This window comes from Triticum urartu, chromosome 2, assembly GCF_003073215.2.
Source record: "Triticum urartu cultivar G1812 chromosome 2, Tu2.1, whole genome shotgun sequence".
Taxonomy (NCBI): domain Eukaryota; kingdom Viridiplantae; phylum Streptophyta; class Magnoliopsida; order Poales; family Poaceae; genus Triticum; species Triticum urartu.
The window spans coordinates 197761388-197783972 of record NC_053023.1 but is presented as its reverse complement, the minus strand read 5'-3'; positions in this window follow the sequence as shown (position 1 = coordinate 197783972).

Below are 22585 nucleotides of genomic sequence, written 5' to 3'. Positions count from 1 at the left end.
TTCAAACCAGTAAATATAGAATCATACGACGGCACAACAGATCCTGCAGTATGGATCGAGGACTTCCTCCTTCACATCACATGGCCCGCGGTGACGATCTACACGCCATCAAATACCTCCCACTTAAACTCAAAGGACCAGCTCGGCATTGGCTCAATAGCCTGCCAACAGAATCCATTGGCTATTGGGAGGATCTGGAAGCCGCATTCCTTGACAACTTCCAGGGCACTTATGTGCGACCACCAGATGCCGATGACTTGAGCCACATAATTCAGCAGCCAGAGGAATCGGCCAGGCAATTCTGGACACGGTTCCTAACAAAGAAAAATCAAATCGTCGATTGTCCGGATGCAGAGGCCCTAGTAGCTTTTAAGCACAACATCCGCGACGAGTGGCTCGCCCGACACCTTGGCTAGGAAAAGCCGAAATCTATGGCAGCCCTCACGACACTCATGACCCGCTTTTGCGCGGGAGAAGACAGTTGGCTGGCTCGCAGCAATAACATATCAAAGAACCATGGTACTTCGAATACCAAGGATGGCAATGGCACGTCACATCGCAACAAAGACAAGCGCCGCATTAACAGGGACAATACGGAGGATACGACAGTCAATGCCGGATTCAAAGGCTCTAAACCCGGTCAGCGGAAAAAACCATTCAAAAGAAGCACTCTGGGCCCGTCCAGTTTGGACCGTATACTCGACCGCTCGTGTCAAATACACGGCACCCCCGAGAAGCCAGCCAACCACACCAACAGGGATTTTTGGGTGTTCAAGCAGGTCGGCAAGTTAAATGCCGAAAACAAAGATAAGGGGTCACATAGCGATGACGAGGAGGAGCCCCGGCAGCCGGACACCGGAGGATAGAAGAGGTTCACCCCACAAGTGCGAACGGTGAACCTGATATACGCAACCCACATCACCAAGAGGGAGCGGAAGCGTGCGCTAAGGGACGTATATGCGCTGGAGCCAGTCGCCCCAAAGTTCAACGATGGTCCTCTTGTCCGATCACCTTCGATCGCAGGGACCACCCCACTAGTATCCGTCATGGCAGATTCTCCGCACTGGTCCTAGACCCAATCATTGACAGATTTCACCTCACTCCAGTCCTTATGGATCGCGGCAGCAGCCTGAACCTGCTTTACCAGGACACAGTGCGCAAAATGGGTATAGACCCCTCAAGGATCAAACCCACAAAAATGACCTTCAAAGGCATCATACCAGGTGTAGAGACCCATTGCACAGGCTCAGTCACACTGGAAATGGTCTTCGGATCCCCGGATAACTTCCGAAGCGAAGAGTTAATCTTCGATATAGTCCCGTTCCGCAGTGGCTATCATGCACTGCTCGGGCGAACCGCATTTGCGAGATTCAATGCGGTACCGCATTATGCATACCTCAAGCTCAAGATGCCAGGACCTCGCGGGGTCATCACAGTTAATGGAAACACAAAGCGCTCTGTCCGCACGGAGGAGCACACTGCGGCCCTCGCAGCAGAAGCGCAAAGCAGCCTCTTAAGGCAATCCACTAGTTCGGCGATTAAGGACCCGGACACCTTCAAGCACGCTCGGAGTAATCGGCAACAAGACCACCTGGCACGTTCCGAGCTCGCATAGCAATGCGGCCCCCACCCCGGTCCCAGCCAAACGGCGAAATTCGTGCCACGCGTACATAATTATGCATTAAAAATACCATGGGCACAGGTGGAGAGGGGGGCACGACTAGCCAAACGGCGAAATCCGTGCCACGCGTACATAATTACGCATTAAAAATACAATGGGCACAGGTGGAGAGGGGGGCACGACTACGGCACGCCCCAAGACGCGGCTCAACTGCACTAGGGGCTTCCCGCTCTGTTATTTTTCTCTTTCAGGACTTTAATCTCTGGAAATCTTGTCCAGCAGTATGATTGCCGGACACATGATGCAGCAACCAAGGAGGCAGAAAGCTACGTCGCACCGCAGAACTCCCAGGTGGATTACGATAACGAGTGAAATACTTGCTTTAATACCATTCCTCAGCTTGCCCTTGGAAGGGACATGTCAAATAGTCCTACTTTTTGCTTATCGCACTACTTGTATTATTCAGCTTTAACGGACCTTTTTGAATAAACAATGCATAGCACTAAGACTATTATTGCATTCTTCCTTTTTATATATATATGTTCATTCATGACACCCAGCACCCGTACACTCTGGTACGGCCAATACGCCAGGGGCTTAAGCATACCCCATAATATGGCGTGAGAAGTCCGAACACTTTCAACAGTGCGGCACCCCGAACTTATAGGACTATATGCATCAGCTCCGAATCATGTCTTGGGTCAATAGTTGGGTTTTCCCGGCTCCCATGTTTTGGTACCTTATGTTCCGCTATATCGGCTAAGGTAGCACTGGGAGAACTACTGCGATTGTGCCCCGGTTCTGCTGGGCTAAGCACCTCAGTAGAGAAAGCTAAAACTGACTGTCATGATAAGGCGAGAGACTGGTCGCTGTTCGAGAGGTTTCGAGTCCCTAAAGACTTATGCCGCTTAGAGCGAGGAATCGGCTTTGTCCGGCTTAAGGCGTGTATAGCACCCCGAATTCGGCCTTCCGAATACTAGGGGCTTCACCAAAATTTAAAATTATAGAATTCTATGGCTAAGTGAGAGTGATAAAGCATTATAGTCTGATTTCCTTGTTCGTTGTGCTGAGCACCTCCCTCGAAGGACCCAAAAATGGGAACAACAGTGCTCAGGTTTATCCCGAACACCCCAGCACTCGTGGCATGGGGGCAGAAGCCGACGACTAGCCATCTCTCAGATTTGATAAACAGCCGAACAGAAGGTAATATTTTAAATTCAAACAAGCGTTGCATAGCGCATATGAACAAGTTTTCATAAATACAGGATTACATGAGCGAGTTTACTCGAATATTATATCTTTCGTACACTCGTCCGCTACGAGACGAGCACCCTTCAGGACAACCTCATAGTACATCTCGGGGTGGCGATGCTCCTTGCCCTCCGACGGCCCTTCCTTAATCAGCTTCACGGCGTCCAGCTTTCGCACACTCGTCCACTACAAGTCGGGCACCCTTCAGGACACCCTCATAATACATCTCGGGGTGGCGATCTCCTTGCCCTGCGGCGGCCCCTCCTTCACCAGCTTCTCAGCGTCCATCTTGGCCCAGTGCACCTTTGCATGGGCAAAAGCCCGGCGTGCACCTTCAATGTAGACGGACCGCTTGATGACCTCCAGCCATGGGAAGGCATCCACAAGCCGCCTCACCAGGCCGAAGTAGCTGTTGGGAAGGGCTTCGCCAGGCCACATCCGGACTATAAAGCCCTTGAAGGCCTGTTCGGCCGCCTTGTGCAGCTCGACTAGTTGCTTCAGCTGGTCGCTCACAGGCATCGGGTGTTCGGTCCCAGTATACTGAGACCAGAACAGCTTCTCCGTCGAGCTTCCCTCCTCGGCCTGGTATAACTGTGCGGCATCCGACACGCTGCGGGGCAAATCTGCGAAGGCTCCTGGAGAGCTCCGGACTCGGGTATGTAACAAGTAATTTACTTTCACATGCTTGCTTTGCATATTGAATGCCTTACCCGCTGCTATCTTCCTTATCGCCTCAATTTCCTGGAGGGCCTTTTGGGCTTCAGCCTTGGCATTCTTCATGCTCTCAAGGGCGGCAGCAAGCTCAGACTCTCGCGTCTTCGAGTCAAGCTCCAAAGCCTCGTGCTTCGTCACAAGGGCCTGGAGCTCTTGCTCCACCTCACCCACCTGTGCCTCTTGCTTCTCCCGCTCGGTGCGCTCCTTGGCCGCTTTGTCTTTGGCCTTGGACAACGCTTGCTTTAGGGTCGCCACCTCGGTCGTGGCCCCTGGCACATTCATGATGATCTTGTCATTTCGCAACCACATTTTCTTTTTTTATATATAGACAAGGTATTACTTACCTTTGTTCTCCTCGAGCTGCCTCTTGGCAAGATCGAGCTCTTTTTGGGACCCCTCGAGGTCCTGCTTAAGTGCGGCGACCTCCGCAGTCAGTGCGGCAGAGGCCAGAAGCGAAGCCTGCATACACATACAGACATACTTATATTAGACTCCTGCATATTTTATTTGATCCTCTATTCGGCTTTTCTTTGTGAACACCGAACAGAGCATCAGGGGCTACTGTCTATGCGGTAATATTTTTCCTACATTTTCAATACTTACCTCAAAGCCTGTTAGAAGGCTGGCAAAGGCTTCAGTCAGTCCGCTCTTGGTGGACTGAACCTTCTTGATCACCGCAATCATAATAGTACGGTGCTCTTCGTCGATGGAAGCGCCACGAAGCGCTCCCAACAGGTTGTACGGTGCCTCTGGATGGACAGAGGTCACCGGCACGGGCGTGTTACCCCTTTTGGAAGGGAGCCGCCTGCCCGATTCCGGAACCACTGGAGGTTCTGGCGCAGTGTTTGGCTGAGAGCCGAACTGGGAGCCCCCGGGAGCCTTGCTCCCCTTGCTCCTGGAGTCCGTAAGGTCGCCTTGAGGCGCCTCCGGGACTGTCTCCCCCCGGCTCGGTGCCCCTTGAGAGAATACCTCGGCATTGTCCGTAGGGCAAGGGGAGGTGGCGGTCGGAAGTGGATCGCTATCCATATCCGACGAATCCAAGGAGCCGTCCGACGAGGATACGTCGATACGGGCTTGGGGCGGTCTGCATAATCATATTCGGCGTTAGGAGAAGCAGTGCGACAAAGGAATGCTATGAGTTACTCTGGTATCCGAATACTTACGACTTCGCCAGGGGCTGGGCCCTGAGCAGCCACTTGTCTTCGCCTTCGGCGGTGGTGGTGGAGCAGTCCGGAAGGAGAGTCCTTCCTTTCTTGGACCCTTCGGCCTCCCCGGTTGGGGCGGCCTTCCTTTTCTTGTCTCCCCCGGCTGGAGGGAGAGCATCTTCATCTTCCTCCTCATCTTCATAGGAGGAGTGCGTCGCGGAGTTATCGGATGATGAGTCTGATACCACCTGGCACCGGGAACTCTTTCGGGTTCCCTTGGCCTTCTTCTTGGTCTTCTCCAGCACCTTATAAGGAGCCGGAGTCAGCATCTCCGTCAGGAGAGTGCCCGCAGTGTCTTCGGGCAGAAGGGCCGAACAGTCGATCTTCTCTGATGCCTCCACCCAGTCCTGTTAAAGGCATGAGAGCTCAGACCCCGCATAGGGTTATGCTATGGGAAATAAATGTCCTACCAAATGTACAGAACTTACCGGATTCGCAGGGCGCTTCACGCTTAGCCCGCGGTCCACGGTGAGAGAGGGAGGGACCTCGGCGCCCTTGAACAACACCCTCCAGACATCTTTGTGCATCGTGTCAAAGAGCTCGCTTAGAGTCTGGTGCCGGGCCGGGTCGAACTCCCATAAGTTGAAATCCCATTGCTGACACGGGAGGATCCGGCGGAAGAGCATGACTTGGACTATGTTGACAAGCTTAAGTTTCTTGCTTGTCATGTTCCGGATACATTTCTGGAGTCCGTCCAGCTCCACCGATGAACCCCAGGACAGGCCCTTCTCCTTCCAGGAAGTGAGCCGCGTGGGGATTCCGGATCGAAACTCGGGGGCCGCCGCCCAGTTGGTGTCGCGCGGCTCAGTGATGTAGAACCACCACGATTGCCACCCCTTTATGGTCTCCACGAAGGAGCCCTCGAGCCATGTAATGTTGGGCATTTTTCCCACCATGGCTCCTCCGCATTCCACATGTTGGCCACCCACCACCTTCGGCTTGATATTGAAGGTCTTCAGCCATAGGCCGAAGTGGGGCCGGATGCAGAGGAAGGCCTCGCACACGACGAGGAATGCCGAGATGTTGAGGATGAAGTTTGGGGCCAGGTCATGAATGTCCAGCCCATAGTAGAACATGAGGCCGTGGACAAATGGGTGGAGGGGAAACCCCAGTCCGCGGACGAGGGGTGGAGGAAGACCACCCTCTCATGGGGTTCTAGGGTAGGGATGACCTGCCCCGCGGCTGGCAGACGGTGCGCGATATCCGCGGCTAAGTATCTGGCTCCACGTAACTTTTTGATGTGCCCCTCCGTGACGGAGGAGGCCATCCACTTGCCTCCCGCGCCGGACATGTTTGGAGAGAGTTGAGGAGGAGGATGCAGACTTGGGCACTGGAGCTCGAGTGCGCGAGAATGGATGAGCAAGGAGGAAGAAGGCGTGGGTAGAAAAAGGTGAGATCTTATCCCTTTATAAGGGCGGACTAAACTATGCGCCTCCACTAGCCTGGTAAAACTCGCTTGTTCATCCATATTGATGAGAGTCCCGTAATAAGGGGAACACGATCTCTGCTTTGACAAGATGTGTCAAGAAACTACCTTGAGTTATGTGCGGGGCTGGTTGAAGAAAATCGGTTCAAATAATTACCGGTCCGTGGCGTGATGTCATGCTGCCAAAACGTGTCAGTAGATTAGATTTGTGGAAATATTATTCTCTCTACAGTGGTATGTGGAACTTGTTTTGCAGGGTCGGACACTATCCTTGTATTCAAACTCTTCTATGGTGTATTCATAGGATGAAACCGCCTTGCAATGCCGAAGACAACACTGCGCGCCGGACTCATCATCATTGAAGCCTGGTTCAGGGGCTACTCAGGGAGTCCTGGATTAGGGGGTCTCCGGGCAGCCGGACTGTTGGACTATGAAAATACAAGATTGAATACTTTGTCCCGTGTCCGGATGGGACTCTACTTGGCGTGGAAGGCAAGCTAGGAAATACGGATATGTATATCTCCTCCTTTGTAACCGACCTTGTGTAACCCTAGCCCCCTCCGGTGTCTATATAAACCGGAGGGTTTTAGTCCGTAGGACAACACACAATCATACCATATGCTAGCTTTTAGGGTTTAGCCTCTCTGATCTCGTGGTAGATCAACTCTTGTAATACCCATATTATCAAGTATAATCAAGCAGGACGTAGGGTTTTACCTCCATCAAGAGGGCCCGAACCTGGGTAAAACATCGTGTCCCCTGCCACCTGTTACCATCCGCCTTAGACGCACAGTTCGGGACCCCCTACCTGAGATCCGCCGGTTTTGACACCGACAAGGGGGTACATGGGCCTTGGGCACAAAACTGGACACAGCCAGGTACCGTACGTCCGCTGGGGACCGGTCGTCCGGTGGCTCAATGGCGTCCGGGTGTCTGGTGGCTTTCGGACATCCGTTGGATCCGTTCTGTGATGGGGGTGCCGGACGTCTGGTCACTTCATACTTCCGCTGATATTGGCTCGGGTGCAGTGGCCCCGGTCGTCTAGTCCAGGACGGACATCTTCTTGCTGTAGCTCGGCTAGGGCGTCATGTGTTAGACGTCCGGTCCCGACCGGTCATCCGGTGGCTGGAACTTCAGGCTCCAGACGTCCGGTCCTGACCGGTTGTCCGGTGGCTGGGGCTGCTTTTGTAGCTCCTCTTCTTCTCCGTCTTCACATCCATCTTCCTCTTCGGACCCTCCTTGCTCCTTAGCTTCTTCATGGCCAACTCCTTGATACCTGAGTATGCACAATGTCTCCGTTTGAGGTAGTAGCCATGTCTCATGTGCATCGAAGTGGAAATGTGAGAGGAGAAATGTCACCTCGGTTTCGAGAGCTCTTGCACATGCTCGTGTCATGGGTCCGCTAGGCACATGGTGAGACGATGGTAGGTCCATGGGGATGACCTTGGGATGCTCCGCATCATCCCCCAAGCTAGAGCGATACTTTCTCCTTCACGAGGCCAAAAATTATATATATACAATTCTGATCACGATGAACTAGATGCATATGATAATTTTTTTGATGGAACTCCAATTTCAATCGATTCCAATTCCAGGATCCAATATCATTGCATAGCCTATACCATGCCAATCCTTTCCCCTTCAAAGATAAAGGGAAAACCTTCTTCACGACTTCATCTTTGGGTAAACCTGCAAGCTTGAACAATCCACAAATTTGTTCTACATATATCAAGTGCATATCGGGATGTTTGGTTCCGTCTCCTCTATAAGGATTAGCTAGCAGTTGTTCTATCATACCCAAAGGAATTTCATTTTCAATATTTTCAGTAGGTGCAGTAGGTTGAGGGGTAGCTAATTGTGGTTCCGGTCAAGGTGAAGATACCTCGAACAAACCCCTCAAAGGATTGTTTTCCATAGTAATAAGTGACAATAAATTTCAGTACACTATATAAATGTTTCCTTACCAAATTCCACTTACCAAAGGCGCTTCACTCCCCGGCAACAGCGCCAGAAAATAGCCTTGATGACCCACAAGTATAGGGGATCAATTGTAGCTCTTTTCGAAAAGTAAGAGTGTCAAACACAACGACGAGCAGAAGGAAATGACAAGTGGTTTTCAGCAAGGTAATGTCTGCAAGTGCTGAAATTGTAAGTAAAAGAGTAGTTTGATAGCAAGATAATTTGTAATGAGCAAGTAACGATGATAGCAGCAAAAGTGCAGCAAGGTAGCCCAATCCTTTCGAGGCAAAGGATAGGCCAAAACGGTCTCTTATGATAAGCAAAGCGTTCTTGAGGGTACACGGTAATTTCATCTAGTCACTTTCACCATGTTGGTTCGATTTGTGTTCGCTACTTTGATAATTTGATATGTGGGTGGACTGGTGCTTAGGTGTCGTTCTTAATTGAAAAAACCTCCTACTTATGATTAACCCTCCCGCAAGCATCCGCAACTACAAGAAAAGTATTAAGAATAAATTCTAACCATAGCATTAAACTTTTGGATCCAATCGGTCCCTTACGAAATAGCGCATAAACTAGGTTTAAGCTTCTGTCACTCTCACAACCCATCATCTAATTGCTACTCCACAATGCATTCCCTTGGGCCCAAATATGGTGAAGTATCATGTAGTCGACGTTCACATGACACCACTAAGGGAATCACAACATACATACTATCAAAATATCGAACACATATCAAGTTCACATGATTACTTGCAACATGATTTCTCCTGTGACCTCAAGAACAAAAGTAACTACTCACAAATGATAATCATGCTCAAGATCAGAGGGTTATTAAATAGCATATTGGATCTGAACATATAATCTTCCACCAAATAAACCATATAGTAACCAACTACAAGATGTAATCAACACTACTAGTCACCCACAAGCACCAATTTATAGTTCCGGTAACAAGATTGAACACAAGAGATCAACTAGGGTTTGAGATAAGATGGTGTTGTTGAAGATGTTGATGGATATTTCCCTCCCCAAGATGGGAGAGTTGTTGGTGATGATGATGACGATGGTTTCCTCCTCCGGGAGGGAAGTTCCCCCGGCGGAATCGCTATACCGAACGGCAAAAGTGCTCCTGCCCAAGTTCCGCCTCGAGACGGTGGCACTCCGTCCTGAAAGTACTCTCCTTATTTTTCTAGGAAAAAATGACTTATATACCAGAAGATGGTCACCGGAGGTGGGCCTGGGTGAGCACAACCCACCAGGGCATGCCTGGGCTCCCTGGCGCCCATGTGGGTTGTGCCCACCTGGTGGGCCTCCTCTGGTACTTATTTGCTACAATATTATTCATATATTCCATAAAAATTCTCCGTGAAGTTTCAGCTTGTTTGGAGTTGTGCAGAATAGGTAGCTTGACGTATCTTTTCCAGGTCCAGATTTCAGCTGCCGAAATTCTCCCTCTTTGTGTATACCTTGCATATTATGAGAGAAAAGGCATTAGGATTACTCCAAAAAGAATTATTATGGATAAAAACATTATAAATAACAGTAGGATAACATGATGTAAAACGGTCATATCAATGCTTGTCACTTTGGGCCCGGGTGCCATGATTTCAGATCTGAACCGTTTATGTTATCACCATTATATCTATGTTCTAGCTCCGACCTTGCAAGTTATAGTCACCTATTACGTGTTATGATCCTTAAACCCCGGAGTGACAGAAGTTGGGATACTTTCCAGTGATGATCGTAATTTGAGGAGTTCATGTATTCACTATGTGTTAATGCTTTGTTCCAGTTCTCTATTGAAAGGAGGCCTTAGTATCCCTTAGTTTCCAATAGGACCCCACTGCCACGGGAGGGTAGGACAAAAGATGTCATGCAAGTTCTTTCCATAGGCACGCATGCCTATTTAAGGAATAAATGCCTACATTATATTTATGAACTAGAGCTAGTGCCGCATCGCCCTAGGTTATGACTATTATATGATGAATATCATCCAACGAATTCACCGATCCAATGCCTATGAATTTCTCTTATATTGTTCCTGCTAAGTTACTACTGCTACTATTACTATCGCACTTGCTACAAAATCATTGCTATCACTGTTACTGTTACTATTGTTTTTCCTACTACTATAAAAAATATCATACTACTTTGCTACTGATCAGTTTGCGACAGATAATTAATCTCCAGGTGTGGTTGAATTGATAACTCAGCTGCTAATACTTGCAAATATTCTTTGCCTTCCCTTGTGTCGAATCAATAAATTTGGGTTGAATACTCTACCCTCGAAAACTGTTGCGATCCCCTATACTTGTGGGTTATCAATGCTCGATACTTCCTGTATTGGTTCTTTTATAAAGAAGACTATTGAATTCAAATGGGATTTATTGGAAAGGATTAAACGCAACTCTAAAGATTGGAAACTCAATGAAGGTAAAGAGTCAGGTATATAGCTTTAGTTTTATTGTGTTAAATATTTTATGGATACCGATGCCTTTCGAGAATTTAGCACGAAACATGGACTTGACTCTAAGATAGTAGCTTCTTCCTGTGAATCATTTGCTACTCATACTAATCTCCCTAAGGAGAAGTGATGAGGACACACCAACCATGGGCACCACACCACCAATCATCAACGGTCCAATCACCAGAAGTCGCGCAATGCAAATACATGATCAGGTGAACGCTAACTTAAGTCTATCATTTGACCTTGAAAATATGGTGGTACCTTCACCTCCTTTGTTGTTGGATGAACTCAGGTGCGATACCGAAGAAGGCCAAACAAATTTCAGTCCACGCAAAAAATGTTTTATGGGGAAGAAACAAAGTTAGGAACTCATGAAGAAATGAGTTGTCTTCTCAAGAAACATTGTTCCGATTCTTATGAAACAATGTTTCGCACGAGTTTGGATATCCCGACTTGCGAAAGGTTCCCAGAACTCGAGTTTGCTGCTGAAGGAAACATTGTTCGACTCCAGTGAACAATGTTTGGTTGGGGACTGCCAACCACCTCCAATGTGAGTTATCCACAAGCTACCTCATTAAGTCTCTAAGCCATTTAGTCAAACCAAAGTTGGTTCTCTTTCACACCTATCCAAGGGGGTTGTCCTGATTATAAATAGGCTAGCTCTTCCCCTCGTTGGGGACTTTTTCCATTTCTATCAAAGACCAAAGACATAGACTCCTCCTGTGATTGGAGAACTCTTGTTACCCTTATTCTCATGATTCCTTGGGAAATTGCTCCTAATTCGTGCTCCACGACTAGATCGTGTTGTGTGGGTTAGAGTCTATGGTTTCCCTTGTGGATTGCACCTATCCCGTGCTCCATGACTTAAATGTGGTTGTGCGGGGTTGTATTGCGGGTTGTGGATCAGTGAATGTTCGGATTGCAAGCTTCGGTGAGCATCCTCCTCGTCGGGTCATAATCTTTTTTTTTTCTATGTTCCGGCTGCTTGCAGCTAGTTATCCGCATCCATTTATCGATCATACACCGTGAAGATACCTCCCCTTGAACACTCTCTTCTTCGAAGACGGTGTCGCATCGTATGGTATTCACATCAAGGTTTACACGGTAGGATCTATATCCTTGTAGCAAGATCTATCCTGTTTAGTTTGGGTTTCCCCGTCCTAGAGTTCAAAGCCAAAAAATCCTCCAAAAAAGCCAAGCCTTTGTTTGCTGAGATCTAGTTGTTTGGTTTCCTCTTTTTTTTGCACCAAGTTCTATCTAGAGTTGTTGTTGTGTTCTTTGAGTCTTGTTGTTGGATATTTTGTGCTGCAAAAAAGAGAGGGAAAAATGAGCAAAAAAAGTGAGAAAAAAAGAGAAGAGAAAGTGTTGAGCAAGTGTGCAATCATATTTAGTTTGGTGAGAAATTTCAAAAGTTGTAGTGGCAAATGTTGCAGCTCAAACATGGTGCAAGGATCTACAATTTTTTCTTATTCATTTGGTTTGCATCAATTGGATCTCAACACTAGCCCTCCCCATTTTACCCCCCCCCCCCCAGATCCACCTAGAAACTGCTAGCTTCCTTTCATTCGCTCGTCCACTTCTGATTTTCTACCACCACATAGGCACCAAGGAATCATTAGAATTTGCGTAAGAAAGAAGGTGAGCTGAGTGTTTTCCACATATATTTTCTTTTGTCCACTTGTTTCTAAGAGTTAACATGTCAGGATCCAACTCGAGTGTACATGGACATCAACATGTGGATGATGATCTCCCTAAAACTTGTGCAACACTTGGTGAAATGATTGAGGAGAGTATAACTGCAGCTATGCGAAGGATGTTCGGAGGCCTTCTTCCTATCACAGGTAATGGGGATCAACATCAACATAGCCCCGCTGCCTCGCTGGCCGCCGCCGACCGACGCCGTCAAGGAAATGAGGATCACCACAATGGTCGTGGAAGAGCGACAGGAGCTGCTGCCCACGGTGCCCTGCTGATGGTGTCGAACGGAGGCGTGGCAACTTTGCTGCCCCCCGTGAGGGTGGGCTGCATGGAGGAGAAGCTCACAGGCAAGGCCATAACCCCCGCGGGTTTGCCGCTGATCACCGGTGACGAGCGACACATGATGGTGATGCCCGCTCCCTTGAAGATCTCTCCGAGCATGGTGACGAAGCTCAAGGTATGGGGGACTATGAACCCTACTCCCCACCTCGCCATAGTGATTTTTTTGGTCGCAACGGTCAACATTATGTTCGTCATGATCAATATGATCATGACAACCAAGCGAGAGTGAAGCTACATGTGCCATCCTTCACGGGAAAAGAGGATCCATATACATATATTGAGTGGGAGGAGAAATGCAATAAAATCTTCCGCATCCATGGTTTTAGTGAAGCTAAGAGAGTTGATCTTGCTGTTATGGAGTTCTCTGGTTATGCTCTCACATGGTGCAATCAGCTGCAAGACGATCGGTTGACGTCGGTCTATAATCATATCCGTAGCTGGTCTTTGATGAAGGAAGTCATGAGGCACTGTTTTGTTCCGTCATGCTATGAGAGGCAATTGTACAAGCGGTTGCACGGGCTCACTCAAGGTTCCCGCACTGTTGAGGAGTACTATAAAGAGATGGAGGTGCTGCTAATTCGGACAAGAACCTGTGAAAGTGATGAGGCGAAGATGGCGAGATTTTTACATGGGCTGAATGATGAAATGTCAGATTTTGTGGAGATGTGTTCCTTATGATACATTCGAAGATGTGGTACATCAAGCTATAAGAGTTGAGAATAAGAATATGCGTAATGGTCATACTCGTGCTTTCCAAGGCTGCACAACCACACACTCATGGCAGCAAACACAACTGCCATATGGTTCTCAGTTTGAGGGTGCACCACCTAGGCCCGCACATGCCTCGACGCTTCCTCACGTGCTATTCGCAATCAAGATAATAGGTCATCATCTACAGCAGGAGTATCCTCTGCTCCATCTCCAGAAAAGAGTTCTACACACAAAAGTGACATTCAATGCCACAAGTGCAAATGAAGAGGTCATATTTCTTCGGAATGTCCAAGCAAAAGAACTATGATCATCAATGAATGAGGTGAATGGGAGTCTGAAAGTGACCCTGAAGGTGGGAATGATGAAGTGGAAGAGGAGCAAGGTTGGGAAGTAGGAGGAACTATTTTATCTCACGAGGAACTTGATGGAGATGCTTTGGTTGTATGTCGTTCACTTAACGCCCAGGTTGTGGAGGAGGAAAAGGGGCAGCGACATAATCTTTTCCACACCTGTTTCGTTATCAACTCAAAGATATGTCGTGTGATTTTTAATAATGGAACCTGCAACAATATTGCAAGCACGGAGATGGTCGAGAAGCTTCAATTGCAAACAAAATGTCACCCACAACCATACCGCATGCAATGGCTGAATGATTGTGGCACAATTAAGGTGACTAGCAGCGTGCAAATACCAATTTCAGTAGGTACTTATTAGGATGATGTTGAGCGCGATGTGGTGCCGATGCACACTTTTCAATTGCTTCTTGGACGATCGTGGTTGGATGACCGTGATGTGCAAATCAGCGAGCGTGTGAATCGCTTATGTTTTGTCCATATAGGAGAAAAGTTCACTTGGCTGCCCATGACACCCGAGGAAGTTTATCTTGATGAGATGAAAATAAAAGGAAAGAAAAATGGAGAGAGTGATCATACACGACGAGTGAGCCACCAACATAGTGAGGGAGTGTTTCCATAGCCAAAAGCTCCATAGCCAAATATGACCAAGCCCCGGGAAAAACAGGGATTAGTTATAATAGCTAGGAAAATGGATATGCGGGAATAGAGAGAACCTAATACTCCATTCTTTGTACTCATGTACAAGGAAACTTTATTGGCTGCTAACGACTTACCCTCAACTCTTCCTAGTGTTGTTTTTGATGTTTTGAAGGAGTATGAGGATGTGTTTCCCTAGGAGGTACCACCTGGTTTGCCATTGAAGCGGGGCATTGAGCACCAAACCGACTTGGTTCGGGGTGCCCCACTACCAAACCGACCATCATACTGAGCAAACCCAGAGGAGATGAAGGAAATTCAGAGGAAAGTAGAAGATCTTATTAACAAAAGTATTAAGGGAAAGTATTTCTCCTTGTGTTGTTCCCATTCTTTTAGTTCCAAATAAAGATGGTACCATGCGCATGTGCACTGATTGTAGATCCATTAACAGCATAACTGTGAGATATCAGCACCCTATTCCTTGGCTCGATGACATGCTTGATGAACTTTGTGGCTCCACCATATTTTCCAAAATTGATTTGCGAAGTGGTTACCACCAAATAAGAATGAAAGAGGGTGATGAATGGAGAACTGTATTTAAGACAAAATTTGGCTAGTATGAATGGTTGGTTATGCATTTCGGATTAATGAATGCACCTAATACTTTCATGAGATTGATGAATCATGTGCTTAGATCCTTCATTGGCTAGTTTGTAGTGGTTTACTTTGATGACATATTGATTTATAGCAAAACTTTGGAGGATCATGTTGGATAAATAAAATGTGTGCTTGTTGTCCTATGAGAGGAAAATTTGTATGCTAACGTGGAAAAGTGCACATTTTGCACAAACAAGGTTGTGTTTCTTGGCTTTGTTGTTTCAGCAAAAGGTGTGGAGGTCGATGAAGAGAAGATCAAGGCTATTCATGAGTGGATGCCTCCATAAAATGTGAGCCAAGTACATAGCTTCCTCGGACTTGCAGGTTTCTACCGCTGGTTTGTGAAAGATTTCAGCACCATTGATGCACCCATGAATGAGTTAACGAAGAAAGACACTCCATTCCAATGGGGTGATGCCCAAGACATGTCCTTCCAAGAACTAAAGATGAGATTGACATCAACCCCATTACTTTCACTTCCTGATTTTGGTAAGACATTTGAGATTGAATGTGATGCAAGTGGTGTTAGCATTGGCGGAGTTCTAATGCAAGAAGGTAAACCCATTGCCTACTTTAATGAGAACTCAATGGTCCAACTCTTAATTATTCCGTCTATGATAAAGAATTGTATGCACTTGTTCAATCTTTGGAAACATCACATCATTACTTGTGGCCAAAAGAGTTTGTAATACATTCTGACCATGATTCTTTAAAACATTTAAAGGGCTAACTCAAACTGAACCGTAGACATGCAAAATGCAGTGAGTTCATAGTCTTTTCCTTATATTGTCATGTACAAGAAAGGGAAGGATAACGTTGTTGCCGACGCATTGTCTAGGCATCACATTTTAGTTTCCCAACTTGATGTTAAAATCCTTGGTTTAGGAAGAATCAAAGAATTTTATGCTAACGACTCATACTTTGTTGAGCCATTTTCAAAGTGTAACAAGGGAAATGGATGGGATAAGTTTCATTTGCATGATGGATTTCTATTTTGAGCTAAGAAATTGTGCATCCCAGATTGTTCTGTTCATTTGTTGCTCTTGCAGGAGGCTCACGCTGGTGGTCACATGGGACATTTTGGAGCCAAGGAAACTGAAAGTGTGCTCGTTGATCACTTCTTTTGGCTGCAAATGAGACGTGATATGGAATGCTGCGTGATGAGATGCGAGATTTGTCACAAAGATAAGTCCCGCTTAAATCCTCATGGTTTATATACTCCTCTATCTATTCCGAGTACTCCGTGAGAAGATATTTCTATGGATTTTGTTCTTGGTTTACCATGGACTAAGAGGGGGAGTGACTCGGTGTTTGTGGTAGTTGATCGTTTTAGCAAAATGGCACATTTTGTCCCATGTCATAAGAGCGATGATACCTCACACATTGCTGGTCTATTTTTCAGGGAAGTTGTGCGGCTACATGGAGTACCAAGCACGATTGTGTCAGACCATGACACCAAATTTCTCAGCTACTTTTGGAAGACCTTGTGGGGAAAACATGGCACCAAGCTCCTATTTTCCACAACATGCTACCCACAAACCGATGGACAGACTGAAGTCGTCGACTGAACATTGTCCATGATGCTATGACCAGTCCTCAAGAAGAATTTGAAGATGTGGGAAGAGTGCCTACCTCATGTGGAGTTTGTGTATAATAGAGCGTTACATTCGACCACTAAATTTTGCCCATTTGAACTTGTTTATGGATTCAAACCTATTGCTCCCATTGATCTTTTGCCTTTGCCGCTTCAGGAATGAACCAACCTTGATGCAAGTAAGCATGCTAATTTCGTCAAGAAACTTCATGCCCAAGCAAAGGAGAACATTGAGAAAATGACTGAACAATATACAAGGCGGGTAAACAAGACCTGGAAGAAGACGCTGTTCGAGCAAGGCGATTTGGTATGGGTACACCTTCGGAAGGACCGTTTTCCTGGGAAACGCAAGTGCAAGTTGCAGCCACACGGTGATGGACCATTTGCGGTGCTCGAGAGGATAAATGACAGTCCTTATAAGATTAATCTTCCAGAAGAATATGGTGTTAGCCCAACCTTCAATGTCTCCGATCTTTCCCCATACTTTGGTCCTTTAGAGTCAAGGATGACTCCTTCTCAAGAGGGGGAGGATGATAAGGACAACCCAACCATGGGCACCACACCACCAATCATCAATGGTCCAATCACAAGAAGTCACGCAATGCAAATACATGATCAGGTGAACGCTAACTTAAGTCTATCATTTGACCTTGAAAAGATGGTTGTACCTTCTCCTCCTTTGTTGTTGGTTGAACTCAGGTGAGATATCAAAGAAGGCCAAACACATTTCAATCCGCGCAAAACAATGTTTTATCGCGAAGAAACAAAGTTTGGAACTCATGAAGAAATGAGTTTTCTGCTCAAGAAACATTGTTCCGATTCTGACGAAACAATGTTTTCCACGAGTTTGGATATCCCGACTTGTGAAAGGTTCCGAGAACTCGAGTTTTGTGCTTAAGGAAACATTGTTCGACTCTAATGAACAATGTTTGGTCGGGAACTGCCAACCACCTCCAACGTGAGTTTTCCAGAAGCTACCTCATTAAGTCTCTAAGCCATTTGGCCAAACCAAAGTTGGTTCTATTTCACACCTATCCAGGGGGGTTGTCCCGATTATAAATAGGCTAGCTCTTCCCCTCATTGGGGACTTTTGCCATTTCTATCAAAGACCAAAGACAGAGACCCCTCCTGAGATTGGAGAGCCCTTGTTACCCTTATTCTCATGATTCCTTAAGAAATTCCTCCTAATTCGTGCTCCACGACTAGATCGTGTTGTGTGGGTTAGAGTTCATGGTTTCCATTGCGGATTGCACCTATCCCATGCTCCACGACTTGAGCGTGGTTGTGTGGGGTAGTATTGTGGGTTATGGATCAGCGAATGTTAGGATTGCAAGCTTCAGTGAGCATCCTCCTCGTCGGGTCATAATCTATTATTTTTCAATTTTCCGGCTGCTTGCAGCTAGTTACCCCATCTATTTATCAATCCTATGCCATGAAGATCGGACCTCTCCTCGAACACCCTCTTCTCCGAAGACGGTGTCGCATCAAGAAATGGTTTAAATATCATTACTAGAACCTATTAAAGCCAAAGAAGAAACTATTACTTATAATGTTGATCCAGTTGTTCCTACTGCTTATATTGAGAAACCACTGAGGGTGTCCTGGACTAAGGGGTCCTCGAGAGTCTGGCCCGTGCGTTGTGAGCCGGACTGACGGACCGAGAAGATACATTGTAGAAGGCCTTCCCCCATGTCCGGATGGGACTCTCCTTTGCGTGGATGGCAAACATAACATCTAGATGTGTAGTTTGCATTCTATATAAACCGACTCTGTACAACCCTAGGTTCCTCCGATGTCTATATAAACCGAAGGCTTTAGTACGTAGAGGCTATGGCAAATGATATAGGCTAGACATCTAGGGTTTCGCCATTACGATCTCGAGGTAGATCATCTCTTGTATCCCCTATACTCATCAAATACAATCAAGCAGGACGTAGGGTTTTAACTCCATTAAGAGGGCCCGAACCTAGGTAAACATCATGTCCCCCTTGTCTCCTGTTACCTTCGATCCTCAGACGCACAGTTCGGGACCCCCTACCTGAGATTGCCAGTTTTGACACCGACATTGGTGCTTTCATTGAGAGTTCCACTGTGCCGTCGACAGAAGATTCGATGGCTCATTCGATCATCAACAACAATGCCGTTTCGGGGGAAACTTTCCTCTCCGGTCAAATTTTTGTGTTCGGCGGCTTCGCTCTGCGTGCCAACTCAATTGGCCACCTCGAACAGATCGAAAGGTATGCCCTGGTCATCAGATCAGTTTCTGGAACCTAAATTATGTCGCCGATATCCGAGGAGACTTGATCTTCGAAGGGTTTGCGGCCCCGACCGCCGTTCTGGCCTTAGATTGGGAGCAAACTGCCAAGTCCAAAGATGGGAGTTTGCAGCCCGCCGGACTCTCTGCTATGAAGCTCACTCTTGGAGATCCGGAGGCGATTGTGTCCTCGGCAAGCCCGGAGTCAGACTAGGTTCCCCTATCATTGAAAGGCCGGACTCACCCCCGGACTCTAGCTCCAAACTCTCGAAGTTCGCGCCAAGCGAGCATGGCCACGAGGCTTTTGTGCTGGCTAGCTCTGCGGACTCTCTTTTCCCCGTCCAATCCTCGCTCCTAAACGAGGCTCTCGACTTAATGCGGTCCCTTGCCATTACAGAGGGATCACCTCCGAACTACGCCTACCCCGGATTAGGGGCTGAGAGCAGGGAATTTTACGTCCCACCCACCACGAACTTCATAGCAACCGTCGAGGACTTAACCGACATGTTGGATTACACCTCCAAAGACATCGATGACATGGATGACAATGCCGGAGACGAACAAGGCCAAGACTTGCCGTTTACCGAACGTTGGACGGCCACCTCCACATACAACGTGTATATAGTGGATACACCCAAAGAGGTGGACGGCGAAGGCAGGATGGATCCGGTTGAGGACAAACCTACTGAGGCACCACCGAAGCGTTGACACCAGCGATGCCGCTCAAAATCACGTCGTGAAAAAGACAGTAATATTGGCACTGGAGACAATAACACTCCAGAGAACACCGAAGACCCCGAAGCCCCCGTCGATCCCACATCCGAACATGATGATGTGGAGGAGGGGCAAGTTAACCCCGACGATCCGGTCGGGAACAAGGATTCGAAAGATAGCAACTATCTATTGGTCAAATACCCCGAAGCCCCCATCAGCCTCGGCAACGAAGATTTCAACATGCCAGAAGAACCGCTCGAGTAGGAGCTCTTTAAGCGCCAACTAATTGCCACTGCGAGAAGCCTAAAAAAGCAGCAGCAACAGCTCCAAGCTGAACAGGATACACTCAACGACAGATGGACCCAGGTCCTAGCTGCCGAAGAATATGGCCTCCAACACCCAACAAAGAGTTATCCGAAGCGTCGGCTACTACGACTATTTGATGACGAGGAACATGAGCCAATACCGTCGAGACATGAGACCGCTGATGAACTAGACCGACCACCACGTGGGTGAGATAAAGCGACCACCTACGCCGAACACCAACCCGCACCACCTCGCCATAGGGGCAGAGAGACAGTGGCTCCAGGATACACCTACGACCTACGACAGAACCTAGACAATAGAACAGGCCAAGCCAGGTCAATCTATGGATCAAGGGGGCATGCCCCAACGCGAGAAGACCGTCGTCAAGCCTGGCGCGATAGGCATAACCTCACCAGGGCCGAAAACGGCATACAGATGTCATCCGAACTCCGTCGTGACGTTGCCCGATACAGAGGCACCGCACACTGCTTATGCTTTACCGATGAGGTAATGCAGCACCAGTTCCCAGAAGGGTTTAACCCCGTAAACATCGAATCATACGACAGCACGACAGATCCCGTGGTATGGATTGAAGATTTCCTCCTCCATATCCACATGGCCCGCGGTGACGATCTGCATGCCATCAAATACCTCCCCTTAAAGCTGAAAGGACCAGCACATCACTGGTTAAACAGCCTCCTAGAGAACTCTATGGTAGCTAGGAAGATTTGGAAGGTGCCTTCAGAGACAACTTCCAAGGTACCTATGTCCGTCCTCCGGACGCCGATGACCTTAGTCATATAATCCAGCAACTCGAAGAGTCAGCCCGAAAACTCTGGACCAGGTTCTTAATTAAAAAGAACCAAATTTTCGATTGTCCGGACGCCGAAGCCCTTGCGGCCTTTAAGCACAGCGTCCATGACGAGTGGCTCGCCCGACACCTTGGCGAAGAAAAACCGAAGTCCGTGGCAGCTCTTACCGCACTCATGACCCGCTTTTGCATGGGAGAAGACATCTAGCTAGCTCATAGAAGCAACAGCACCAGCAACCCTGGCACCTCCGAAGCCAGAGATGGCAACGGTAGGCCATGATGCAACAAACACAAGCGTCGAAGCAACAATGAAGATACCGAAGACACGACGGTTAATGCCAGATTCAGTGGCTCTAGACTCGGTCAGCGGAAGAAGCCATTTAAAAGAAACAAAGATGGTCAGTCCAGTTTGGACAGAATACTCGATCGGCCTTGCCAGATCCATGGCACCCCTGACAAGCCTGCCAATCATACCAACATAAATTGTGGGGTCTTTAGACAGGCTGGTAAGCTAAACACCAAACATAAGGGGAAAGGGATGCCTAGCAAGGATGACGACGGGCCTTGCCCAACGAACACAGGGGGGGCAAAAGAAATTCCCACCAAGGTAAAACAGTGAATATGATCTACATCACTCATATCCCTAAGTGGGAGCGCAAGCGCGCACTAAGGGACGTCTATGCCATAGGGCCAGTCGCCCCAAAATTCAACCCATGGTCGGCCTGTCCGGTCACTTTTCATCGCAAAGACCATGTGACTAGTATCCGTCATGGAGGTTCGGCAACATCGATCCTCGATCCAATCATCGACGGATTCTATCTCACACAGGTCCTCATGGACGGCGGCAACAGTCTTAACCTGCTTTATCAAGACACTGTCTGTAAAATGGGTATTGATCCATCAAGGATCAAGCCTACTAAAACCACCTTTAAAGGAGTAATACCCTGCGTAGAGGCCTGCTGCACAGGGTCAATAACGCTGTAAGTAGTCTTCGACACACCAGATAATTTCTGATGCGAATATTTGATCTGTCGTCCCCTTCCGCAGTGGCTATCATGCACTGCTCGGACGAACCACTTTCGCCCGTTTCAATGCAGTACCGCACTATCTATCTAAAGCTTAAGATGCCCGGACCACGCGGTGTCATAACAGCCAATGGAAATATGGAGCGCTCCCTCCGTACTGAGGAGCATACCGCGGCCCTCGCAGCTGAGGTACAGGGTGGCCTTATCAAGCCGAATACTTCATAGACCATCAAGCCCCCGGACACTGTCAAACGAGTCCAGTCTACCCTATAGAATGACAGTTCGGCTCATCCAAAACTAGATTAGCAATTCGGCCTCCGTCGAAACCCCCACCTAATCGTGACATACATACCACGCATACATAACTACGCACTAAAAATACCATGGGCAAGGATGGAGGTACTCTAAGGACAAAGTCCACAATACAGCTCGGCCCTATTTGGACCTTAATATTCTTCCTTTTTCTCTTTTCCCTTTTTTATTTTTCAGGTTCTTTAAGACCTAAATCACTTTTCAGTGGTACAAAGGGCCTTTCCCAAGCCCCTTCTATATACACGATCCTTGATCCTCTCAAAGGATCCTACACCAAGGTGAAATGCGGCGCAGACGTGCGGCAGGGTGTCGAAAGGATCTTCAAGACCACCTTTTTTAGGACATGTATACAGCTTTCCCTTGTTCTCAAATTATTGGCATGTAAAATAGCCTTGATAATTATGGCATTGTTTGTAAGAGCACGTTTTGATGTATCAATCAAACTATAGAGGAAACAGTTTTCGTCCAACCCAATTCGGTATTGGCCTCTATCATAATCCACATTCCGTCTTCACTACAGATT